Source organism: Meriones unguiculatus, chromosome 12, assembly GCF_030254825.1.
Source record: "Meriones unguiculatus strain TT.TT164.6M chromosome 12, Bangor_MerUng_6.1, whole genome shotgun sequence".
In the NCBI taxonomy this organism is placed as follows: domain Eukaryota; kingdom Metazoa; phylum Chordata; class Mammalia; order Rodentia; family Muridae; genus Meriones; species Meriones unguiculatus.
In genome coordinates, this window is record NC_083360.1 from 55,318,573 (window position 1) to 55,343,940 (window position 25,368).

The 25,368-nt window shown below is 37.7% G+C and overlaps 1 protein-coding gene and 1 pseudogene across 35 annotated transcripts in view; one reads left to right on the plus strand and one right to left on the minus strand.

Annotated features, from left to right (window-relative positions):
- Window positions 1-25,368, minus strand: part of Ptprd (protein tyrosine phosphatase receptor type D) — a 2,581,289-nt gene that overhangs the window by 661,375 nt on the left and 1,894,546 nt on the right. The window lies entirely within an intron of this gene.
- Window positions 8,186-8,685, plus strand: LOC110558194 (male-enhanced antigen 1-like; annotated as a pseudogene).

Consider the following 25,368-nt stretch of genomic DNA (forward strand, 5'->3'; position numbering starts at 1 on the left):
ACTTTCCAGGGAATAACTTGTTGGGACCTTGATCCTTGATACTCGTGGTCCTGTGATTCATCTATGTCACAGGTGTCCTTTTACCTGCAGACGTCATGGCCTCTAGGAGTGAACAGTGAGTATGCTTTCTCTCTGGTTTCACCAAATACTATTTCTACATCCATCCATGTTGCACTGCCACATTAAGCTAAGGATACTGACTGAGCAAACACTGTGGCTGATTGCATCATTTCTGCCTCACAGCTGAACAGAAGGTTTCAGTTTTCACTGCCTTCTAGGCTACTTAACTCTCCCCAGCAGAAGTATTCAGATGAAGAAGTCCAACTGTTAGGATAATCTTGTTGATGTAAGACATCTGTATATGACTTCATGACATCTGGCACTGTTTGGAATATAAGGAATCCAGAGTTCTGAATTCTCTAAATACAGCATGTGACAGCTCAGGAAACATTTGCACATTGTGACAGTAACAAAACTCCCAAACCAGGTGAAACAAAGAAAGGTATTCTAGGCAAATAAAACTACAGTAATGTAGCATGTGCTGTACATGGCAAAACCAAATCAATAGACTGGCATTTTACATAACTCAAAAGTATTTCTATGTTAGTTATAGATGGGCTGTTTAAAATCACCTTTACATTTGTTAAAAGAAATATTTATTCAACAAACACTGAACAAGAAACAGCTACATGCTATGTATTATGCTTGACAATGAGAATAAAATGATGAAATACTCATTTATGCGGGTAATATGCAAGCAAATGCACAGATACACGACAAGACATGGATTAGTCCTGCATGATTTCTCCATGGAGACCACTCCAGCTGGCCTCCATAAGGGTATGGTCTGGTGCTTTGCCCCTCAGTAATCATAACTGGAGAAGGCACATGACCAAGAGAGAGAAGTGTGTTTTCTCTTGGGAGTTTTCTACTAACACATCCAGAGAAGATTTTATTTCTTCTCTGCTTGGCTAAGACAAGACTGTAGAACCCTGAATATCATTTTGGTAGTCATCTTACCCACCCCAAAGAAAGCGGTAAAGAAAGGAGGGTTGGATAAAGAAGGGAGGAGTAGAGGAGGTAGAAATGGGGGATGGTGGGGAGGAAAGAAGGAAGAGAGAATACCAATTTTATCCCTAGTTGGTGGTGCTTTTGGGGATGTGGTTGTCTTTCTTCCTTGAGTAGATTACCCTGTCTCCTGCAAATTGATATGCGGTTATTGATCTTGAAATTTTTTTTCTTGGCTTTTGCCCATAAGGACCACCAGAATTAATCTGCATTCCACTGGCAAAGTGAGTAGTATAATTTACAGTTTTACTGTAAGATATACTAATTCTATAGGCCTATGTTATAACTTCAAAAGGAAAATTATTAAGGCAAAGACAGTATATTTTATAAAACAATAATGTTTTTATTTACTATAGATATAATGGAAAAAATCACGGTCAACAGATTGGAAGAGAAAACATAATTTTCAGTATAAATGGCGAGAGCTTTATAATGATTGCTATGAAATTGTTGCTAATGAAAAATAACAGTAACAAAATTAAAAGAGCAACTCAACTGAAAATTAAGACTGAGACAAAGGACCTTGAGTAACTTGAAGGAGATATCCTTTCATTACATCCTTCCTAAAAACATTGAAACCAATGACATAAGTCCAAATGCATGGAGAAAGAAAGATGGGAATCAAAACTCTGGCATCACTTTTACTCATTGCATTAACAAAAATTAAAAAGCAGGAACATTCAGGGTTTGGCTACTGATGCAGAAGCCCTCATTAAATTTTTCAAATCTTGTGACAGCTATAGCCATTATGTAATATGATCTGGAAGAGTATTTGTAAATTGAGATTGTGCAGAGACTATGACAATTAATGTCATTCCTGGCCACAAATTTCAGGTGTTCCTACTCAGACACAAAGGGTCTCAATAGATGCTTGTTGGTGGGTTGTTTGTGTTAGTAAACAGAGGTTATAGAAATTAATGTAGATTGTCATGCTTTAGAATACTGTAAATCAGATAGAGGCAGCAGACTGTGGTCTAGATGATATTTAAACACATGTCTTAAGAAAGGTAAGCAGAAACATAAATAATTCTCATGTTTTGCGGGAAGATATACAGGCATCATATAACACAATGATTACAAGTGGGAGGGGGAGATTTGGCAATAGAATGTGTGTGGGGGCAAGAGAATAACTAGGTGAGTGGTGATTTTATCAACTCATGTTGATGGTGGTACACCCTACTGAGGAGATTAGTGAGGTCAGACCTTTGCCTTTGAAGTCCTTTCCATAAAGGAGGTAATATCGGTGAGAAATCCAAGAGCAACACAGACCTAGACTTCATATCCAACTAGTAATAGCAGAACTGCTTTAAATGTCTGCTTTGGGAACTACTAAAATATATGACTTTCTTATTATTAATTTTTTTTACATTAGTTACATTTTATTTGCTTTATATCCCAGCTGTAGCCCCCTCTCTAGTTCCCTCCCATTCCCACCCTACTTCCCTCATCTTCTCCCATGCCCCTCTCTAAGTCCACTGATAGGGCTTTTAAGGTGTTATTTTAATAATGAGGCCCTAGAGAAAATAAGCACATATTAATAAAGTAGAAGGCAATGGAAGATCAAAAGATATAGAAATAGGACTAGGATTAGACATTCTATCCTCCAGTCTCAAACTGAAAGGGGTATATTGTGGCCATGTGTTGTTTTTGATTAGAAATTCTAGCTCATTTATTGTTGCACTAGGAAGGAACATTGATAAACATTCTTGTTAATTCTCCAGACCATGGTGTCACAGACATAATAGTGTGAATTACATATTTTAAAAATCAGCATAAACCTTATCATGTGTACATCCATGAGAGTACATGCTGTCCTGCACAGCAAAGCTGAGAAGAGCATCTTTCAGAAACATTTGGTTCTGGATAATCCACGCAGTGTTGAGAATGTATAACAACAATAACAGCAAAATAGCAACTGGGGAATTAACTCAGGTGGTAACTTGCTCGCTGTATAACCATGGGGATTTAACTTTGGATTTCTTAGGATGCAAGAAAAAGTCAGGTACATGTGTAACTGCAGATCTGGAGGAGATGGGGTAGGGGTGAAAATGAGAGGATGCCTGAGGCTTGTTGTCAAGTTTTTCTTGCTGAGTCTAATCAGCGAGATCAAGATTCAGAAACAACTGTAAGGTGAGAGACCAAATAATTAAAAATTACTGTTTTGGGGTATTAGTTTATAGTTTAAAGTGCAAGCCTGAACGAAGTCCAAATAGGTGGAGACATGTCCAGCCACTTTTGTCTGGAGGAACTAGCTTTACTGTATTCCTTTCCTGCCCACTAGAGATATAGTTTTTAAGAAACCATCCCAGATCAGCCACCTCCCTTAGGATGGCCTAACAAAGAATGCCAGACCATTAATGGTTTGGGGCCTTCCTATAGCCAAGCAATTCCACATTCCTTTCTGGGTTTCAACCAATAGATGCTTGCCAGGCAGGAATTTCCCTGCTTTGGACATGCTGGGAGGGACTGGACTCTTTTTTTTTTTTTTTAATTTTTATTTTTTATATGAATTACAGTTTATTCACTTTGTATCCCAACTGTAGCCCCCTTCCTCATTCCCTCTCAGTCCCACCCTTCCTCCCTCTTCTCCTTCCATGTCCCTCTCCAAGTCCACTGATAGATGAAGTCCTCCTCCCCTTCCATCTGACCCTAGGCTATTAGGTCTCATCAGGACTGGCTGTATTCTCTCCTCTGTGGCCTGGTAAGTCTCCTCTCTCCTCAGGGGGAGGTGATCAATGAGCCAGTCAATGAGTTCATGTCAGAGACAGTCCCTGTTTTCCTTACTAGGAAACCGACTTGGAGATTGGGCTGCCATGGGCTACATCTGTGCAGGGGTTCTGGGTTATCTCCATCCATGGTCTTTGGTTGAAGTATCAGTTTCAGAAAATAACCCTGGGCCCATATTTCTTGGCTCTGTTGCTCTCCTTGTGGAGCTCCTGTCCCCTCCCCTTCTTTCATAAGATTCCCAGCACACTGCCAAAAGTTTGGCTATGGGTCTCAGCTTGATACCCTGCTGGGTATTGTCTTTCAGTGGCCCTCTGTGGTAGGGTTCTGTCCTGTTCCCTGTTTTCTCCCTCTTCTCATGTCAGTCCCATTAGCCTTTCTGAGTGAGGATTGATCATCTTGCCCAAGGTCCTCCTTCTAGCTTAGCTTCTTTAGGTGTACAGATTTTATTATATTTATCCTGTATTATATGTCTACTATCAACTTATAAGTGAGTATATACTATTTGTGTCTTTCTGCTTCTGGGATACTTTACTCAGGATGATCTTTTCTAGTTCCCACCATTTGCCTGCAAATTTCATGATTTCCTTGTTTTTCATAATTGAGTAGTATTCCACTGTGTAAATGTACCATAATTTCTGTATCCATTCTTCATTTGAGGGACATCTGGTTTGTTTCCAGGTTCTGGCTATTATAAATAAAGCTGCTGTGAACATGGTTAAGCAAATAAATAGGACCAGATTCTTTAAACCAGCCACCTAACCTGTGCACGAGGCTCTCAACTGCTCTGGTGGTGTGTGTGTGTGAGCCCAAGCTATGGCTTGTAATAAAAAAATCCTCATGTGTTTTGCAACGGACTTGACTATTGGTGGTCTTTTGGGGGTCTGGTGAATCTGGCACAGCAATTGTTGAGACAGTGATAGAGGGATACACCTGGCATTGACCTCTGGCATCAACACCTATGGGAAACATGTATGCATTCAGCCACATAAATATGCATTTAAACCATGCATACCTTCAACACATCTCAAAGTCTGCTCCTCTAGAAAAACAAACAAACAAACTAACAAACAAAAAACTTGCAAAAAATCCTACAACTTGCTGCCAAGGAAAGAGGACATTAGATGAAAAATTGCCAAAGATCAGTTATCTTTCTAAAAATTATTCAAGGAATCACAAGACAGTCATTGATAAAAAGATTATCAAATAGGCTTCAAACAATAATTCTTGGAAAGAAGCTGTGTCTGCAAAGGCTGATTTACTGATGAAAGCTTTAGCGATGTGGAAAGGTTGGAATTTTGCTGGTCCAGAGACTAAGTGCTGCTTATTTTAGGCTATCTTTAGTTTCTTATAGCCATTCCTTGCCCAACCTTGTGTTGGATCTAACGTTCCATGATTAACAAATACATTCAAACCTAACCTCTTCTGCCTAGGAGACAAAAACCTTTAGGAATGTATTAAATTAACAAACCACAATTGCTGGGCTAAGAATGCACAGACTCTCTCTTACTATTATCTTACACAGATTCTCTTCTTACTATTATCACCTTCCTGATGCACCCACCAATTGAATTGAAAACGTCTTTATTTAAAACCTTCTTTGTTTTGTTACCATAAAAACTTCATGAAACTGCTTCCATGTTGGAACATAGAATTTGCAGAAGCCTAAATTTGTGTTCCTGAGCTATGGTCACTCATACTTTCTGCCAGAATAAAGTGTTTCTTATTACTTTTGAAGTGAGAGTTGTGTTTTTATATCAGTAAGATAAATCTACAAATTGTATGAAACAGTAGAAATAACCAAAAAGCAATAGGCCATCGAAACAGCAAGCAAAACAAAAGAAACAGAAGAGCTGTCTTTTTAAAAAGCCCTGCCAGAAGAAACCAAAATTACAACAACTAAATAAAAGCCTACTTTAGAAGTAATAAAATTGACCTTATAGAAATTTAAATCAGTTAAAGAAACCGAATACATTGCAGAACATTTGAAAGTAAAATTTATAAACAAAAAACACAGGCTCAGCCTAAAATTTTCTCATGCTTCTAATTAGGTAGAACAAAGGGAAATCAAAACAAAGGTAGAGGAATTGTTAGCGCAATAGTGCCCCCCCCCAAAAAAAAAGAATAAAGCCCAGAAAAGCAGAGGATGTGGGATCCCTATACCAAGGCAGGATTAAGCAGGGCTGTGTTCTTACAGTCATTTCTGGTTAGGAGGGTTTTAAAACACTTAGCAGCATCTTTCCAGAAATTGTTGTCAAAGGAAAGAAATATGAAGCTGTCAGTTTTCTTTTCCTTGGTGACTTTGAAAGTTAGGAAGGCTGTTTGCTATCTCTACCACTGTTCTCAAATCTGCACAATTTCACCAAATGTTTTAACCCAAGCACTTTGTAAGTAGCCTAGTTGTTATCTAGAAAAATATAAAAGTTTTATTAGCTGTAAATGGGCTCAACAGTGTGTCTTTGGAGGAAATCATTAGTCAATGACACATTTTAGCTGACTAAAATATAAAGATAAATCATCCACAGGTGAGAAAAATGAGAAATGAAAACAGTTTTCTTTTTCTTTTTTTTCCTACCCTCTCAATGTCTGCATAGTATGAGATGTGAGTTCTGGCTTCAGAGCAGATATCTCAGTTTCAAACATGGCTTTTGTGACTGCTTCAAGGACTGTAGTTCTTTCAGCAACTCTAAAAAGGAGTTACTATGAATAAGAATAGAATTAATATGTGTAAGTGTTTAGGACAAGTCTGGTACACAGCAGTGGTTCAATGGTACACATGCTGGGTGATTATTTATTTAGAGTCAAGCAAAAAACTGTAGGAATGTTTTCTCTCTATACTGAGAGGCAGATAATCCAGGCTAATCCTATTAATGAGATGACAGACAAATTAAAATCAAAGAACAATAATATTAATAGCTCCATATTTATTACTACATGCAATAAATTTGTGTCTATTCATTTTACCCTCATATAATTTGAGCAATAAATCCTACTATTATTTCCATTTTTTTCAGATAAAAAAATAAGACCAGACCACCAAAACTCACACAGTTCACAAATGTTAGTGTTGGAATTTAAACACTGTCCTCTGTTAATTCAATACTAGTTCATTGAAGTTAATCATTTGTTCTACATAATATTTGAGGCAGCCGATATAATCTCATGTCATACTTCTTTTTCCTTCAAATATCCTAACTAAATTAAAATTGCATAAAGTAGTACACAGTTCCATGGCAGCCCAGGTTTGAGGAAAAAAATGTATTTCAATATCCCACCATGAAACAATTCAATCCCGAGACATCTCTTATGGTAACAACTCATCTCAAGTGATCTGACACAGCCTCTGCGAGCACTTCTATCTTAGTTTGTTTTCTTTTGCTGTGATAAACAGCACAGTCTCAAGCAACTTGGGGAGGAAAGGGTATATTTGGCTTACACCTTCTAGTCACTTTCCATGATGAAGGGAAGTCAGGGTAGAAACTTGGAGACAGGAATTCCATCCAAAGCCATGGAGAAATGCTGCTTATGTGCTTGTGGGAGGGCTAAATTTATGTTTTAGGTTTAAATTATTATAAAACAAAAAATGCCTCTAACCGCTAAGCCCCACTTGTCCATGGACAGAAAACTTCCTGGAATGCTGGGTGCTCATGTTCATGTAAGATAACAAGCCACATATTTTAGAGGTTTTTGTTGTTTGTTTGTTTTTGCTTCTGTAAACAAGCTTGGTTGGCACAACTGCACAGGAGGTGCTTGATCACATGCTGGCTGGATGTACATAGGCAGGAAGTACATAGGATGAATGCTTGGCCCTGACTAGGTGAAGGCAAGAAGTTATGTGCTCTTGTGGGATTTGCATTTATAAGCACCTAAGTAATGAAAATTGTGGCCATTATTTGGGAATCCTGGGAAGGTTCTTCTATATCAGGAAAATGTATCACAGATTTATCCATAGATCAGTCCAATGAAAGCGGTTTTCTACTTAAGGTTCTTTCTCAGATGACCCTAGCTTTCGTCAAGTTGATAAAGAATCAACCTGCACAACTTTCTACTCTGTTATATGTATTCTCCACACATCTGTCTTTGACTGCCTGATGTTTAATACATGCACGAGGAAAGGTTATTGAAACTTTTAGCTAGGGACTATTGATACTATTTCCTACATAGTTCATAAGTAGCCATGTTAGACACTGGTAATATATGAATGGCAAAACTATAGCAGAGAAATGGTTAGATCATCTGATTTAAATAATTTCAACCCCAAAGTAATAGAGATGGTGATACTTATACTAAATCACGCATATTATCTGTCTTAGAATATATTTATAGCGAAGAAGAATTAATGTGAAGGGCCCCAGAAGGTTCTGCCCCACCAGAAGTGAAGCCCCTGCCCGGGATGGCAGCAGTAATTCTAGTGGGAGACACTATGGACCCTGAGCATATCTCCCCAATCAAACTGAAGACTTAGGGCCACAACAGGGTCCTACAGAAGGAACCAGGGATTGAAGCAGTGAAGAACCCAAGGAAGAGCAGGAGGAACAGGACCAAACTCAGCAGGCTACTTGGACTAGCCCCTCAATCAAGATGCTGAGCAAGAAGAGGTAGAACTGGCCCCAGTGGGCGAGGAAGATTGGATTCAGGCCCTGGGCTTCTTTTGCAAGACCCACCATTAGAGAGTGAGGATGAAGATGAGGAGGGAGCTGCAGCATTGGCAGCCACAGCTCTATCCCCATGGACCCAGAACATGTAGCGCTGGTAAAAAGGATGATGGCTGGAGTAAGCTTCTCTGCACCATGGGTTCCTGCCTGTGCTCAGGAAACACCAGGTGCTCAATGGAGGGAGGTGGTCCAGAAAGTCCTCCAAGCTCAGCAGTCATCCCCTGCCTGGAAGAGATGACACTGCCAGAGTTGCCTCCCTTCACTCCAAGCCAGGACCAGAACAGGACTCACACAACTCTGGTTCTAACATCTACCTTCCCATGTCCCTTTTCACATCAAGTCAAAGTAGACCTCTCAGACACCCACTTTATTCAGTTTATTTATTCATATGTATGAGGACACTGGCCTGAGGCCAAGCCACCTTAGCAGCATATATGACAAAGCATCCTATGTATACACACACACTCACACACACAAGAGAAAAAGAGGAAGAAAAAGGAGAATTAATGTACAAGAAGAAAATGAAGGCAGGGAGCAGGAAAAAATGAATGAAGGAAGGAAAGCAAGAAGGAAGGACAGAAAAAAGAGAAAGAAGAATACAGAAAGTGAGTAAATGAGTTGAAAATGAATGCCAAGAACTAATGGTCAGTCAATAAATAATGCAAATTTGCATTTTTCTCCCAAAACTTTATGGATGCAAAGGATTTCCATTTTATGATTAAGAATTTGAGACCATGCTGTGTGTGGTGGCACATGTTCGTGTTCCCAGCTTGTTGATGGAGGCAAAAAGAACAGGAGTTCATCACCAGCTTTGGCTATGTGTGACCATGTCTTAACGCTTCTTTCCCATCCAGCCAAAAGGAAAGTATCTGAGACACACAAAAGTGGCAAACTTTCTAGTGATGTGGTCAACAAACATGGGACTCCAGTTTTGCTCCCCTTGTGTGTTTCTTAGGCACATTTAATGACAGAAAATCCAATATCCTCTGTCCCTAGGGAAAGAATATGTACATTATGACACTAATGCTAACAATGCTGAACTTGCACCCCTGCTCATATTGCGGTTCACTTCTCTTCCACACATCAGTGTTTTAGAGAGCTATCATAGAGTTGCAGATAAAATGTTTCTGCTTTTATCAGCACTGACACTTCTCTGGATTTACTACTTCGAAAGAGAAAAAAATCATTTGCACAGCTGAGACATAAAGAGAGTATGTGTGTCCTGTCTCAAGCTAAGGAAATCGTCTTTTTATACATATTTAAAATTAGGATTTGACCCTAGCCCAATTCCTGAGAATCCTTTAGGTCTGTTTTCTTGAGGTCTGTTTTCTTTAGATCAGAGGGGCTATTCCAGGACAGCACCTGTTGCTGTCCATTGAGGAGGCAGCCGTTCCCCTTCCCTGGATTATGTGGATTGACTGTGGATGCTGTGTACATTTATTAATACCTTTTGGACTTTGGCTACTGTGTGCATTTATTAATACCTATAGGCCTTTGCTTACTTTATACTATGTTCCACTAAGTTATGAATTTACATGAAAGAATACATTTCTGAGTGAGAAACACATATAGATGGAATCTACTAAAGGCAGCTTGCAAACCCTCAAGGACTTAACTTGAGAGAAGATTCTCATCTTCTTGGTTTTGCTACTCACTTCAGAATCACTATTGCATGACAAGGCACTGCAATAGAGTGCTTTAGAGAAGATTTTCATGACATTCATTAGAATACACTGAGGTTTCCATCTTTTTTTCTTGTTTATAGTTGTGGAGATTTTAGATTACAGATTCTTGTGAAGTTGGAAACCAACACAGACTGTCATTCATTCATTATGTATTGCTTTTTAATGTTTAACAGAAGTTCAGTTACCCAGGTTCAAGTACACATAATGAAATCTATACACCTAAAGAAGATAAACAAGAAAGAAGACACAGGGTAAGATGATCAATCCTCACTTAGAAAGACAAATGGGGTGGGCATTGGACGTAGGAGAAAACAGTAACAAGACAGGAGCCTACCACAGAGGGCCTCTGAAAGACTCTACCTAGCAGTGTATCAGAGCAGATACTAAGACTCATAACCAAAACTTCAGCAGAGTGCAGGGTATCATATGAAAGAAGGGGCAGTTAATATGATGTGGAAAGGATAGGAGCTCCACAAGGACCAAATATAGCAGGCCACAGGGGTCTTTTCTGAGACTGATACTCTACCAAGGACCATGTACGGATATAATCTAGAACCTCTGCTCGGATATAATCTGTGGTAGCTCAGTAACCAAGGGGGAATCCTAGTAAGGGGAACAGGGACTATTTCTGACATGAACTCATTGGTAGGCTCTTTGACCTCCTCACCCCACAAGGGAGCAGCAGCCCTGCTAGGCCATAGAGGAGGACTTTGCAGCCAGTCCTGAAGATAATTGACAAAACAGGGTCAGATGAAAGGGGAGGAGGTCCTCCCCAATCAGTGGACTTGGAAAGGGACAGGGAGGAGATGAGGGAAGGAGGGTGGAATTGGGAGGGAATGAGGGAACAGGATACAGCTGGGATACAGAGTTAATATAATGTAACTAATAATAAAAAAAGAAAAAAAATGAATAGAAAAAAAGATGAACCTAAAGTCCTTTAAATTCAAAGGATTAATTTTTAGAATTAGTTTTAGGTGATTTCGAATGCTTATTTAGCTAATGAAACTATATCTGAAACATTATAAGGTTTTCTCAAGTACCGCTAAAGGGCTGGAGAATAAATCTGTCAAATATTAACATGTTACACAAATCTACTGGAGAATGACATTAGATTTCTAGAAAGTTTATCAACATTCTCAAGGATATTAAAGTTATATCAGAAAATTCTTCAGGGACAAAATGAGTGTTAAGTGTTTCAAGACTAAAGAAATTTTTCCATTAGAGAAAATGACTCTGGCATCCCATTATGGAAAGAATGAACCATGGGATCTGAAATATTTGTAGTTCCAAATCTTTACCTCAAGTTACAGGTTAAATCTCCTGAGAACAATTTTGGTGCTTAGTATAGCTGTTTGTCAGAGCCAATCTCAGGGGAACCAATGTATGGAGGTATGGACTTATAAACCATGTAGGACAAAGAGTAGCTCCATCAGGAAAGAAAAGAAACCAGAAAAGAAACCGTGAACTGATAATATGCATTTTTCCTAGCTGAAATTTCACCTCATAGTTTTTTTTTTTTTTTTTTTTTTGGAGACAATCAATGGATATAAAACTGACAGTGACATCAGCTTCTAAATGCTGAGTGTGGGCCTCCCCGGAGTCAGTGCTCAGAGACCCCATATCCTAGAGTAGCATACTGAATCACTTGCCTCCAGCAACTTGCTAATGGAATTTCCTTCCCTTTTGTTTTCTAGTGTAGCTCAGTGATTTCTGGACAGTTTTATCAAGTTACTGATCACTTGGCTCAGTTTGGCTCATGAATAAACACATTATCCTCTGCCGGATACTAAACACACAGTTCTGCTTTAAAAACATAAAAGAAGTCAACATTGCCAATCTCACTTTTGACAATGATGAGAGTAGAACTTGAGAACAGTTTTTTTTTTTTTTTAAATTTGGGGGACACACACACATACACACACAGACATTAGAATTAATGATTTAAGATCAGTACCAGCTTTGTTTCTTTATGTTTTATGACTCACGAATGTTGGAACTTTAGAAATAGTCTTACCATTAAGTTTTAACTTTTTAAAAATATATTTGTGCGTATATATGTTACGAAGTTTCTGCAATATGGCAGAAAGGGCTTCAATATGAGATTTTCAAAGGTCCTTAGTATTAGTTATCCTTCTACATACTGCCTCCTCTGTCCCTACTTCCCATGTCTCATCATGGCATGGATGTTATAGGTGTAAACTACCACTTCCTGATTTGATTTAGAACCTGATGGAACTCATGTTTGCCATCCTTATTAGAACCCAACTCCTGTGACTGGCTAGGCTGTAGGCCCTAGGGAATAACTTAAATACAGTCATCCTTTTAAATGGCCAAAATATGAAATGCCTTCTGAGTTCTTTTCCTGTACCCATAGACTAGTGTATCTCTCAGTCTTCATAAGAGACACTTTCTGCAATAAATGTCAGGTAACAGACATGTATAGTTGCTCAACATGCAGAGAATAAGAGCCTTCAAAGTATTCATATAAAATTTCTTCTCATAAGGTGCAGGGATCATCATGGAAGAGGGTCAGAAAGATTGTAACAATCAGAGGTTGGGGACTTCTGCAACAACTATATATGTATTCTGGGCACGATAGGACAACTGCATGAACTTACAGCAGTTTTGACTGTATATACAAGATGTGAACAATATCAAGCCATGCAAGAATTCCAGCCTAGAACTGGGAGGGGCATATGAACTATCCTCACTGGCAACTGATGGGTGCTGAGAAACAGCATCAGAAGGTTATCCATGTTTCAGTAGGTGAGCTACACCAGTGCACAGACAAATAGCACTACGTGGACTCAGTGTTTCTAAAGAAGGAGTACAAATTTATGGGGACAATGTGGTAAGGGATATAGGATAGGATTTAGAGAAGAGAGAGAATGATGGCTGGCTTTAATTAAAATATATACACATGTATGAAATTCTCAAGCAGGAATAACAAATATTTCAGTGAGAACAACAGCTTTTTTTTTTTTCATTGAAGTCAAGTTAAAGAAGAATGTTAAAAAAATATTTCCCGAGGCAAGCTTGATGGTGCCAGCTTTTAGTACCAGCACTTGGGAAGCAGTGGTAGGTGGATCTCGGAGTTCAAGGTTAGTCTAGTCTACAAAGTGAGTTCCAGGACAGCCTGGGCTACAAAGAGAAACTTTGTCTTGGAAAAAATAAAGCAAAACTATTTCCAATCATGTGTTGCCACATAATTTATTCATTTAGTTTGGATTCTTTTTGACTAGAAATCCCTTAGGAGAACTAACTGTTTACATTTATATATGACAATCTGGTGCTAATTTTCTCCACAATTAAAATTGTTAGAACAAATTAGGGTCAAAGAAGCAGAGGCACTATATTATATACTTCTGAAATTTATTTTCTTTCCCTCCTTATAGAAGTTCTTTGAAGCTGGATTGAAATAATGTGTGTGAATAACCTACTCTGATACTTGGCTTTCTAGGTGCATACAAAATTGAAAGCACAACACATATTCTATAAAGAAAAAAAACTAGATTGAGAAAAATTTCAAAATTACTTTTATTTGTGTTCCTGAAGATTGTGCTTCCCTCTAATCCTAGAATTGACTGCTTGAAATTATTTTGTATCGTTGAAGCAGAGGGTAGATGTTTTCATGGATTATTAAATGAAAATTGCAATACAAACAGTGCAATACCTCTCTACCAGTAATTGGCCAGGGAGGTCCCAGAGGTTTCCAAAACAACACAGGTAATTGTTATTGAACTCAGTTATCAACCATAACTACATGGTAAGACTCTATTGCTTAAGACACCATATACTTTGCCTGCAGGACAGAGAAAAGTCAATCTTAAATCAACTGAGAAACTTCTTCACTACTGGCTAGCTTTCATGGTGCTTACAGGTGCTATGCAAATCATTTGCAGAGAAAAAGATCAGGGTTCTTACTGAGTGCTGCACATTGGATGCTGTAATACTGACCGAGTAGGCAATAAGTACCAATTGGTACAATAGTTGCATATGTTATGAGATAAACAACAGTTTCTCATTGGACTTGAAACTTGCTCTATAGAAAGGGACATGCCACTGGATGTTATACCCCTCTTCAAACACCAGTGGCTAGAGAGGATATAGGCCTTAGGATAGAAGCTGCTATTGTTTTTTTTTTTTTTTTTTTTTTCGCTCAATGATCATACTTTCAAATTGCTTTCTAAACATATTTGCTTTTCTCATAAATGGCTGTTTTCACAATTGGTCAGAGAAGCTCCTTTTTTCAGTTTAAAAATTGGTCAAAGTGATGAGAATCAGAGACAGCATTGTAAAAGGAGGGCAAAGAATTTAAAAAATATTACTGAGCACTTGTCATATTCAACATGTTTTCTGATTGACTTGGTTTTGAATGGTGTTTAATTGAAATGCATGTGTTTCAATGGTGCATTTTTTTTTTAAATAACGACATGGATTTTTCTTGTGGTTCTCATCAAAACACCACAAGTCAGCTTTTTAAGGCCCAACCTGTACATATTTTAAATGTTTCATTTATTTCCCATTATCAACAGCATAAAGCAAAGCCCTCCTCTCTGTTCTCATAAAACTGACCTTTTATTTTAAATAAATGCTTCCCAGCAATTCAATCTGAAATCAGCATTTTAATAATAGTAAATGGTTCTCCCACATTTGTGACATGGACTTCAAATAAGACATTTAAGTATTTTTCTTACGTTTTACTTTTTAAAACAATGAAATGCCAACTGAAGGAAGAGAACAGAAAAGGAAACACCAGGAGCCCATGAGCTGCTCAGCAGGTAAAAGTGCTTAACATACAAGTCTGGTGACCTGAGTTTGATCCCTGAAACCCACGAGGTGGAAAGACAAGACGAAACTAACTCTGGCAATTTGTTCTTTGCCCTCCACATGTGTGCTGGGACACACACACATACACACCACACTTAAAAAAAAAAAAACCAAAAAACAAACACAAACACCAAAGATTAAAAAGCAAATGGAACAAAAATAACAAGATTCCAAACAAAATTCCAGAAGTATCTTTTCATTAACATCAATTCATTATCACTGAAAATGGGACAAAATACTTACAAAATGACTTAATCTTTTGAATCTGTTGAGTCTTATCATCAGGCTCATTTCTTACCATTGTTAGATTATTAACTCATCTTGCAATTAGACTATACATAACATAAGTATTATTCAATTTTCTTATAATTTCCAAACCACTCACTCAGAACTCCTTATGTACTTGAAACACATTTTGATGAGTATTCAAAACAAAGCATGGGCATCAAACATGCTTTGACCCCTGCTGTGGTGCCCAGAGGAGTGACCCTGGGTGGAAAACACTCCAAGGGTAGTATGTTATCCCACTGATGTGGGTTATCAATTAACCTCATTTACATGGGTCAAAGCATGACATGTTCTTTCACACTGTAATGTAGTATGGAGAAAATCTCTTTGATGTGTTAAACTTTCTTATATTTGCACAAATTATTTTTCTTTATCCTAGTATGTTTTCACTTAGTTCCTCAACACTAAGAAACCTTGCCTTATTCTAACAAGTTTGTGATTAGGAATAACTAGGATGGTCTAAACTAGCCTAACTGGTGGCAGAGAAAAATCTGCTTTCTTTTTTGTTTGTATTTATGTATGGGGTGTGTTAACATGTATACCTGTTCATGTGTGTGCCAACGTTTAGCTGCATGTAAAGGTCAGAGGCTGATGTTGGATAAGACACTTAGGTTGTTTTCCACATGGCTTTTGGGTGTCTCCGTGAATCTGGAAATTATGGATTTGGCAATACTAGCTAGGCAGTAAGTCCCAGGGCACCTGTCTCTGCCTCCCCAGTCCTGCATCGCAGATGCATGCTACCATGTCCAGCTCTTGTGCCTAAAATATGAACACAGGCCCTCATGTTTGTGCAGAAATAACTTTCCAGGCTGAGCCATCTCCTCAGACCCTCTCTATAGCTTTCATTACCACATGAACTTTTCATTGAATCACTCTAGACTTAAGAGAAATTGGTAAAAATAGAAAGCTTTCTTAGGAATAACAACGGATGATGATTTTATGTGACTAGGAAAGAAAGTCTGTTGTCAGGAGAGAATGAAGGCATTTTTTGAAATGTTATTAAGTCTCGGAGTGTTGTTTACCATCTCTTTCTGTGATTCTTTTGAACTTAGGATACATGTTACTTATTTTACAGACTTTATGCATTTCATCTTTACCTCAATGTAAAGGTCATTTATTGTGTGAAAGCAAAAGGTTCATAGAAATTAACTTTATATCAGTAAATTCTGTTTCTATGTCTCAAACTCAGATTAAAAAAGCACTATTATAATACTTTAAAATAGACATTGTGCACTTTCCATCACCCACACGGTGGCTCACAACTGCTTCTAATTCCAGTTCTGTGAGATCCAATTCATCTTTTATCTCCATGGGCTCCTGCACACGTGGTACACAGACATACGTTTTGGCACACACACATGCACATAAAATTAGATAAATATTTTGAACAAAACTTTGTTATAATAAATACTCAGTAGATGTGTGTTGTGCTTAATATAGAACATCAATTAAAAATTGTAAATATGTGTTTACAAACTGTTTTGTTAGCATTGACAACATAAAACAAATTGTACACTTAAACTGTAACTGTTTTTTAAAAGAGAAATTATTGATTTACCAACTCAATTGCAAACATTTTCCAAGCTTTGAACTATAATTAATAGAATGTAATGAGACCAAGCTCATCAAATGTGTTTCAGGAGAAAGCATGGAAAGCAGAATGTATCCTTCTCTTAAAAAAAAATACAGAGTAAAGAAAACCTCCAATTTTGATGGCTCTGCTTCTTTTTCTTCTTTTTCAGATGTATCAAGTTTACTTTAATTTTTTCAGACATGATATGACAATATTATATTGACTGGCTTGAAACTTAGGAGATCTACCTGTCTCTTCCCCACAACTGCTAGAATTAAAGACATGTACCACCATGCCTGACTTCAAATTCATCAGCTTATAAAAGCTACTCAGGTTATTTGAAAACATAATCTCAAGCAACATACTGATAGAAATGAAAGCAAATTATACTATTCTGCAACATTCATGACAGTCTTTGTTATGAGAAGATTCCAGAAACACAAACAAGCAATAGTAAAATTCAAATTTTCCTTTAACTTCTTGGCCACTAGGCTAATTCTACAAAGAAACACACACATTTTGCAAAATGACCTGTCACTCTTATCACAGACTGCATGTATAGCCTTGAGGTTAACTGTATCCTTTCTCCTTGGTCTTCACCTTTCTTCAGTGGCTGGGGTAGTTTGATTGAGAAGTACCACCCACAGGCGTGGATTCTTGAACTTGGACCCTACTAGGTGTCACTGCTGGGGTGTGGTTCAGACTTCCTGGATGAAGAACATCACTGGGCCTTGCTTTGGGAATTCATAACCTCACCTACTTTCAGTTATGTCTTTGCCTCATGTTTTTGGTGGAAGATGTGATATCTCAGCTTCCTGATCCAGCCTCTATGCCTGCCACATCTTCCCTCCACAATGGACTCTTATTCCTTTGGGACAATAAGCAAAGTGGACTCTACAAGTAGCTTTTCATCCTGGATTTTAACAGCAGCAGAAAAATAACTGATATAGGAACTGTGAGTTCATTGCACCATTTGATGAATTTATCTAAGATCTGATAGACTAGGATCAGATGAAAGTGGAGGAGGACCTCCCCATCAGTGGACTGGGGAGGGGCATGGGTGGAGAAGAGGGACAAAGGGTGGGATAGGGAAGGGAAGAGGGAGTGAGCTACAGGTGGGATACAAAGTGAATAAACTGTAATTAATAAAAATAAAAAATATATAATTTAAAAATGTGAAAACATTTCTGAAAAATCAATGTCACATAAAACCTTTTTAGAATTATATATATATATATATATATATATATATATGTTTTTTTTGTTTTGTTTTGTTTTTTTGCTTTTTCAAGACAAGGTCTCTCTCTATAGCCCTAGCCATAGTGGAAGTCAGTGTGTAGATCAGGCTGCCCTCAAATCCAGAGATTCACCTGCCTCTGCCTCCCAAATTCTGGGATTAAAGATGTGTGCCACTACCACCTGGCTTAACTTTTTTTAACTGGATTTTTATGTCTCTTTTTTTTTTTTTAAATGTGAAATAAATTGAATTACTCATTTAATAAGTTGATATTTTTTCACATTATTTACTCAGGACTTATTTCATTTGGCCTTTGGAAATTACTGAATCACATTGGATAAAAATTTAGTTTTATTACATTTAATGCAAACCTTTCCTTGCAAGTTCAAGAAGAAAAATAAATCCCTCAATAGAGATTTTTTTATGTGTGTAATCAGAAATGTAAATGGTAAACATGGGCATATTTTATCTTAAAAATATTAGCTTTGGGATAGATGTTACTTAGACTTTTAAAACTTATTGAAAGAAGAACTACCTTCCATATGAAGACTATATTAAGCATATGTATGCATATGCAAATTACCCCTCATAAATACTATTTTTTAGCAGAACTAGATGATTGGATGTTTTATTCAATATTTTTAAAAAGTCTCTTATATCTGACAGTGAAATTACAACTTATTTTGAAAGAGACTCTTATACTTAACCTTTAATAAATCAGTGAGTAGCTGTGAGCAAGGTATATGATTATGGCTTATGATCGTGAATAGCAATCATACGTTCCGTCCATGTGGAACTAACTGCAAGCCAAGTTTTCTTCTCAGTCCTTGGCTTATTTAAATGATCGAATCTTCCAACAATGCTAAATACAGCAAGGCTGAGCAAGTTACTTGCGAGTCCACAGGTATTAAGTGATGAAGCTGTGCTGTTCTTCGCAGTCTGTTTCTTTTGTTTAAATGGAAATGAATACGTAACATGATGAACACTTAGGTAAGATTTCCTGCTGTCAGTGGTATACAGTGGATCTATATCCTGAAGTTGATAAAAATTATTTAATATCTATTTTATGCAAATACTGATTAGGACCACTAGTAACAAATATTTCCTTCTATCATTAGTGAAAAGGTGTGTTTTTTGTTTTGTTCTTTTATTTCTTTTTTTTTTTTGGTAGAATGACTTCATACTGGACCATCTAAAATATAAGCAAGAGCAGAGTCTACATAGTTCTTTGTTTTTAAAATTATACTTTATTTACTTTGTATCTCCCCTCTAGTTCCCTCCCTCCTCCCCTCCCAATCCTTCCCTTCTTCCCCCTTCTACACACACTCCCCTCCCAAGTCCACTGGTAGTGGAGGGTTTGTTTTTCTTCCTTCTGATCCTAGTCTTAGGTTTCATCAGGGTCTTCCTCTGTAGCCTGGTAAGGCTGCTCCCCCCTCAGGGGGAGGTAACCAAAGAGCAGGCCAATCAGTTCATGTCAGAAGCAGTCCATGTTCCCATTACTATGGAACCCGCTTGGACACTGAACTGCCATGGGCTACATCTGTGCAGGGGTTCTAGGTTATCTCCATGAATAGTCCTTGGTTGGAGTGAGTCTTAGGAAAGACCCCCGTCCTCAAATTTTTTGGTTCTGTTGCTATCCTTGTGGACCTCCTGTCCTTTCCAGCTCTAACTATTATTTTCTACTTCTTCTATAAGATTCCCTGCATTCTGCCCAAAGTTTGGCCATAAGTCTCAACATCTGCTTTGATAGTCTGCAGGGCAGAGCCTTTCAGAGGCCCTCTGTGGGAGGCTCCTAACTTGTTTCCTATTTTCTTCTTCTGGTGTCCATCCTCTTTGCCTTTCGGAGTGGGGATTGAGCATTTTAGCCAGAGTCCTCCCTCTTGATTAGTTTCTTTAGGTGTACATATTTTAGTAGGTTTATCCTATATTATATGTCTATATGAGTGAGTATATACTGTGTGTGTCTTTCTGCTTACTCAGGATGATCCTACATAGTTCTTTACCAGGTCCTCTGCATATGTTACAGCTTTTGTCTGTCTTCATATATTCATTAGAATCTTGAGAATGTAAGTGGCTCTCTGATTTTTGTGACTGCTCTTGGTTCTCTCTCTCTCTCTCTTTGGACTACCTTGTTAAGCCTTCATGTAATGGTTTTTGTTCATCTTATTATATTTTATTTTGTCGGGTTTGGTTAATACCTTCTAGAAACCTGTTCCTTTGTAATGAGAGACAGAAAAGAAGTGTATCTGGATAGGAAGGGAAGTGGGCAGGGACCAGCAGAGTGGAAGGAGAGGAACTGTAATCAAGATATATTGTATGAAAAAAGAATCTATTTTCAAAAAAAAAAAAGAAATACCATTTTGAATATCTTAGCAAGGGCCAGGGAAGATCTTTTAAATTCAGCTTTACAAGGATTAGGCTGTGTTATATGCCAATCTTTAAAGTGACGTTTGTGAGGCTCTATGCGTACAATATGCTGGCACATTGTGCTAGAATCTCCAATGAATGAAGTAGAGAAAATTGAATAACAACTCTCAGAATACATCTCTTATGGCCAAAAATGAAATAAATGTTACAAAGCAAAACAGGGAAGAAATACTGAGTCTGTCCGGGAGGAATTGGTAAATTTAGGGAGCAACCTTCTTCTAATTAGAGGCAGCAACCTGAGCCAGCAACCGAGTCTCTGAAAATCAGCACATACTCTTGGTATCAAATATTTTTAAAAGGAAAAGGGTGATGGAAGAAAGGAGACAAAAATCTTCCTGTCGCAGTGATAGAAGATAAAGGATTCCTGCTTTATCAGCAGTCTGATGCCCCCAGATCCATTGAACCTTACCAGTGGTCCTGGGAACATATGCTGGAACAAGACCAGCCAAATACCTGCTGAATGCTGGAAAAATCCTCTGCAAGCAGGGCCTATCAGCAGTCAGGGAAGTGTGGAAACCTAGTAGGAATGAGAGCCTTCACCTAGAGGCTGGAACCAGAATCCACAACTAGATTCTGAGATATAACCCAGAGGGAAGCCCACCTGTGATGAACTGCCTACTGATAGGACAGTCATCTCTCAGTTAACTCTGTAAAACACTGCTCAGAAGTTTGACAGGCACCTGCAAGCCATGTAAGGAACACTGAGAAATGAGTTTGAAAACAGCAATCAGGAAGACAGCATTCAGACTATACAACATCCAGTTTTTCCTTTCCATTTAAAACAACTTCATATAATAATATCTATTTAACAAGGCAGCAATGCTCTCATCCCATGACCCACCCTCCTTCTTTTTTCCCATCTTTACCATTTCCCTTTTCTATTTGACAGGATTTCTCAGAGTATATTGGCTGGCTAGTTTTTAGGCATTCCATGACTCAGTTTCCCAAGAGCTGAACTCCAATCTGACTACCTTTCTTTAGCTCTCTGTTTTCAGTCTACCTTTTACCTTTTTACTAGTGATTAGTAAAACTAATCACAGGAACTGAAAAATTCACTGAATCAAATAAAAGGTTTCATGGGTCTTGATAAAGTTGAAATGTATAATATGAAATGTGCTGGAGAGAAAAAAGAGAGCTGAGGATTGAACTGCTATGAGGATAGACATGTACATTATATTTTACAATATTATTGAGGGGGCTAGGAAGATAGCTCATTGGAAGAAGTCATTTGCAGATTAGTGATTAGTATTAGTCTGTTTTTTTCCATTCACACCAACATTAATTAATATATTCAATTCTAAATGATCAATCTTTCTTTATTTCCTAAAATGATTTGTGTTTATGGGGTGATTATTACTTATTTGACAAGTACTGTTTTTTCGTAGAGGGACTTCTTTTTCAGAATGATTCTTTACATAAACAGCATTCTACTCTCAGGAAAGTACTAGAAATTAAACCCATTCCTAAAACACCTGTCTAGCAGAGAAAAGTGGCACTTCAACCCTCCTTCAACCTAGTCCCTCTTGAAAACTATAAACAATTCTATTGAGAGAAAGATAATGATTTTTAAAACACCATGGAGCAATTCCCAATGCAAAAGCAGAAGGATCATGTAAAACTTAAGGGAGCATGACTCTATCAAAGATCACCAATCCTACACTAACGGCCCTCAGTGATAGTGAGTTAGATGAACTCCCAGATAATAAATTCAAAAAAATGATTAAATATGCTCAGAGAAATATTTAATACAACAACAAACAAACAAAAACCAAAAGAATTCTAAGAGATGGCTGGATGGAATAATAAAATTAATATAGAATTTGAAATCAACAACGTGATAGAAATACTAAAACACTATCTGAAACACGGGAATTGAAAAATTCACTGAGTTGAATAAAAAGCTTCAATGGGACTTGTTGGTTGAAGTCAATAGGTAAAGTTGAAATGCTTATTATGAAATGTGCTGGGGAGAAAAATAGAGAGCTGAGGATTGAACTGCTGTGAGGAGAGATATGTGCATTATTTTTAAGAATATTGTTGAGGGGCTAGGAAGATAGGTCACTGGAAAAAAATCATTTGCAGAATAAGAATAAGGACCTGAATGTAAATCCCTATGCCTGAGTAATAAAAGTCAGGCCTGACCACACTCTTTTTTTCTTCTAGTGCTGTGGGGGAAGAGACAGAGGATGGCTACAACTTGTGAGATATCACTCTAGCTTTACATTAATAGAGAGACACTGTCTTTAATAAATATGACGGAAAATGATGAAGACATAGAGCAGAATACCTGTGCATACAAGGTGCGCACGCGCGCGCGCACACACACACACAGGGAAAGAGAGAGAGAGAAACAGAGAGAGAGAGAGAGAGAGAGAGAGAGAGAGAGAGAGAGAGAGAGAGAGAGAATAGTGCCAGTAGAAATTAAGGGATCTGAGAAACAAAAATGAAAAATGTGATGAAATGGGAAAACCAAAATGGTCACTCTATTCTCTTGTTTTTGAAAGGGTTGTAGAGTTGCCAATGCAACTGGACAAAATTGTAGGTAGAGGTGGAAGTGCATAGGAAGTGAGTAGAGCCAGAAAAGGGAAAACAAACGGCCACAGACCAGGTGACGAAGCAAGAGAAAGGGAGTTTCCTGAAAGATGAAAGAGGACAGCAAACTAGGCTAGAAGGCCGATTGAGGCCTCACCTCTCACTACATACTTTCAGATTGAAGTAACTGCAGCCTCTGGGTGGGTTAGGGGTTAGATGTGTAGCTGGGAGGAGGAGGAAACCATACTACTTTACAGGCCTAAAAAAATAACAGCCCCTTTGGAGAAAAAAGGCTTATTCTTCAGCCAACTGCACTGCCAAAGATAGAGGAAGGGTGACCTGTGATTACAAAATCACCATCATTTTCTCTGACCACTGTACAGCGCCTGCCTGCTACTGTGTGGATCATGATTGTGATGAGATAGCATAGAGTCCTATAGAAATGATAGATCTGTGGAGTTTTAAAGAGACCATGATTTCCTATGTGATGCATTCACCTTATGTAAAATAATTATTAAGTAACTGGGCTACCAAAAATAAAATTATTTCTCAAAAGTGGAAGGGGCAGGTAACAGCTGTGTTAGAAGCCAGTCAGCAGCTATAATGTTTAACGTGGTGAAGGAAGGAAGTCATGAATACTGAACATTGAAATAGAGCAAGGGAAATGAATATTGCCAAGATCAGTTGCTTGGTGAAGGGCAGCACTCTAACTTACAAGAACAGATTTCATTTGATGATGATGCTATAGAATAATGTTGCTTAGTGGCTTTAAGAACTTGGGATAAAATTGAGGAGCCCAGGAAAAGGTCCACGTCATTTACTAAGATTGTACAATGCTCTGGGAAAGCTTTCACAGATTTCTTGCAAAGATTGGTTTGAGCTGTAAACAAAGCAGTAGCATACGACACTGACATGAGAGGAGATTCTATTAGTTATTTAGATTACAAAGTAAGTCAACAAAAACTTCAACTAAAAAAGGTACAGATATGAAGAGACCAGTTGCAAACTCTTAATTATTTTCAAAAATTAATGGGAAATGTTAATTTGCTAAGGCCTAATTAATTACTGAGTTAAGTAATATGTTTCAAATGTTACAAGAGATTCAGACTTAAACAGTTCAAGATGGTTAACACCTGAAGCAGAGAGAAAAAAAGAGAGACAGAAAGACAGAGAGTGAGAGTTAACTCTAGTAGAACAGAGAATTTGAGATGCCTATGTGGATTGAAAAGATCCTAAACTTGATTATATTTTTATTATTTTGCCTTCAATTCGTTTTTCTACTGGGCTCATTATATCAAGGGAAGATAGTATTATGGAATGGATTCTTAGCTCACAAACAAGACAAAAAATTAGAACTTACATAGAAAATATAGAATAAATATACATCAATTGTTAGAAATAGACCCAGCCAATATTGTAGTAGATTTTACTAATGCTGAGATTATGTCATTATGCATAATCAATTAAGATTGGAAAAGGGCCTATAGTAAAATTTTTGGGAGAAATTAACAACAAATATCTTAAATGCAAGGGCCTTCAGTTTATGAAAAGAACTACTTGGATTCTCCCATGTATTTTAAAGGGAACATCAAATCCTGAAGCACCCAAATTCTATACTGATGCAAATAAGTTGGGAATGGCAGTCTCTAAGTTAGATAAAGTAAGCAAAGTAATTCAAAGTCTGTATACTTCAGTTCAGACATGAAAGTTATATACAATCCTTACAGTATTACTAGATGTTCCAGAATCTCACAATATACTGACTCTCAATATGCAGGAAGAATTGTTTTTCATATAGAAACTTCTGGATTAATTCCTGATAATTCAGAATTAACCTTGTTATTTATGAAGCTGCAACATACAATCAGAAATAGAAATTATCCATTGTATATTACCCATATGCAGTGTTAAACAGGTTTACTGGGTCGATTGGCACAAGGAAATAAAGAAGTTGACCAATTATTCATAGGAACTATGTTACAAGCCTCAAAATTTCGTGATAAACTCCATGTTAACAGTAAAGGTTTTTATTTACATTTTAAAAAATTTATTCACTTTACATCCCAATCACAGCCTCCTCTCATATCTCCTCCCCATCCTACAGTTTCCTGCTTCCAGGCTGTGGCCAGTTAGTAGGGAAGGAGGGCTCCCCCTTTCTGACAACACATGATATTAAGGCAGAACAAGGAGACTTTAGGAAATTAGGTAGAATTGTGGATTGTCACCAGTGTTATTTATGGTGCTCTCCTCTTGGCATCTTGTACTCAGTTTCTCTCTGGTCTAGTACAGGACACTCTCCTGGGAAGTGACTTTAAGGTAATTGACTTTTTTTTTTTTTTTCTTCAAAGG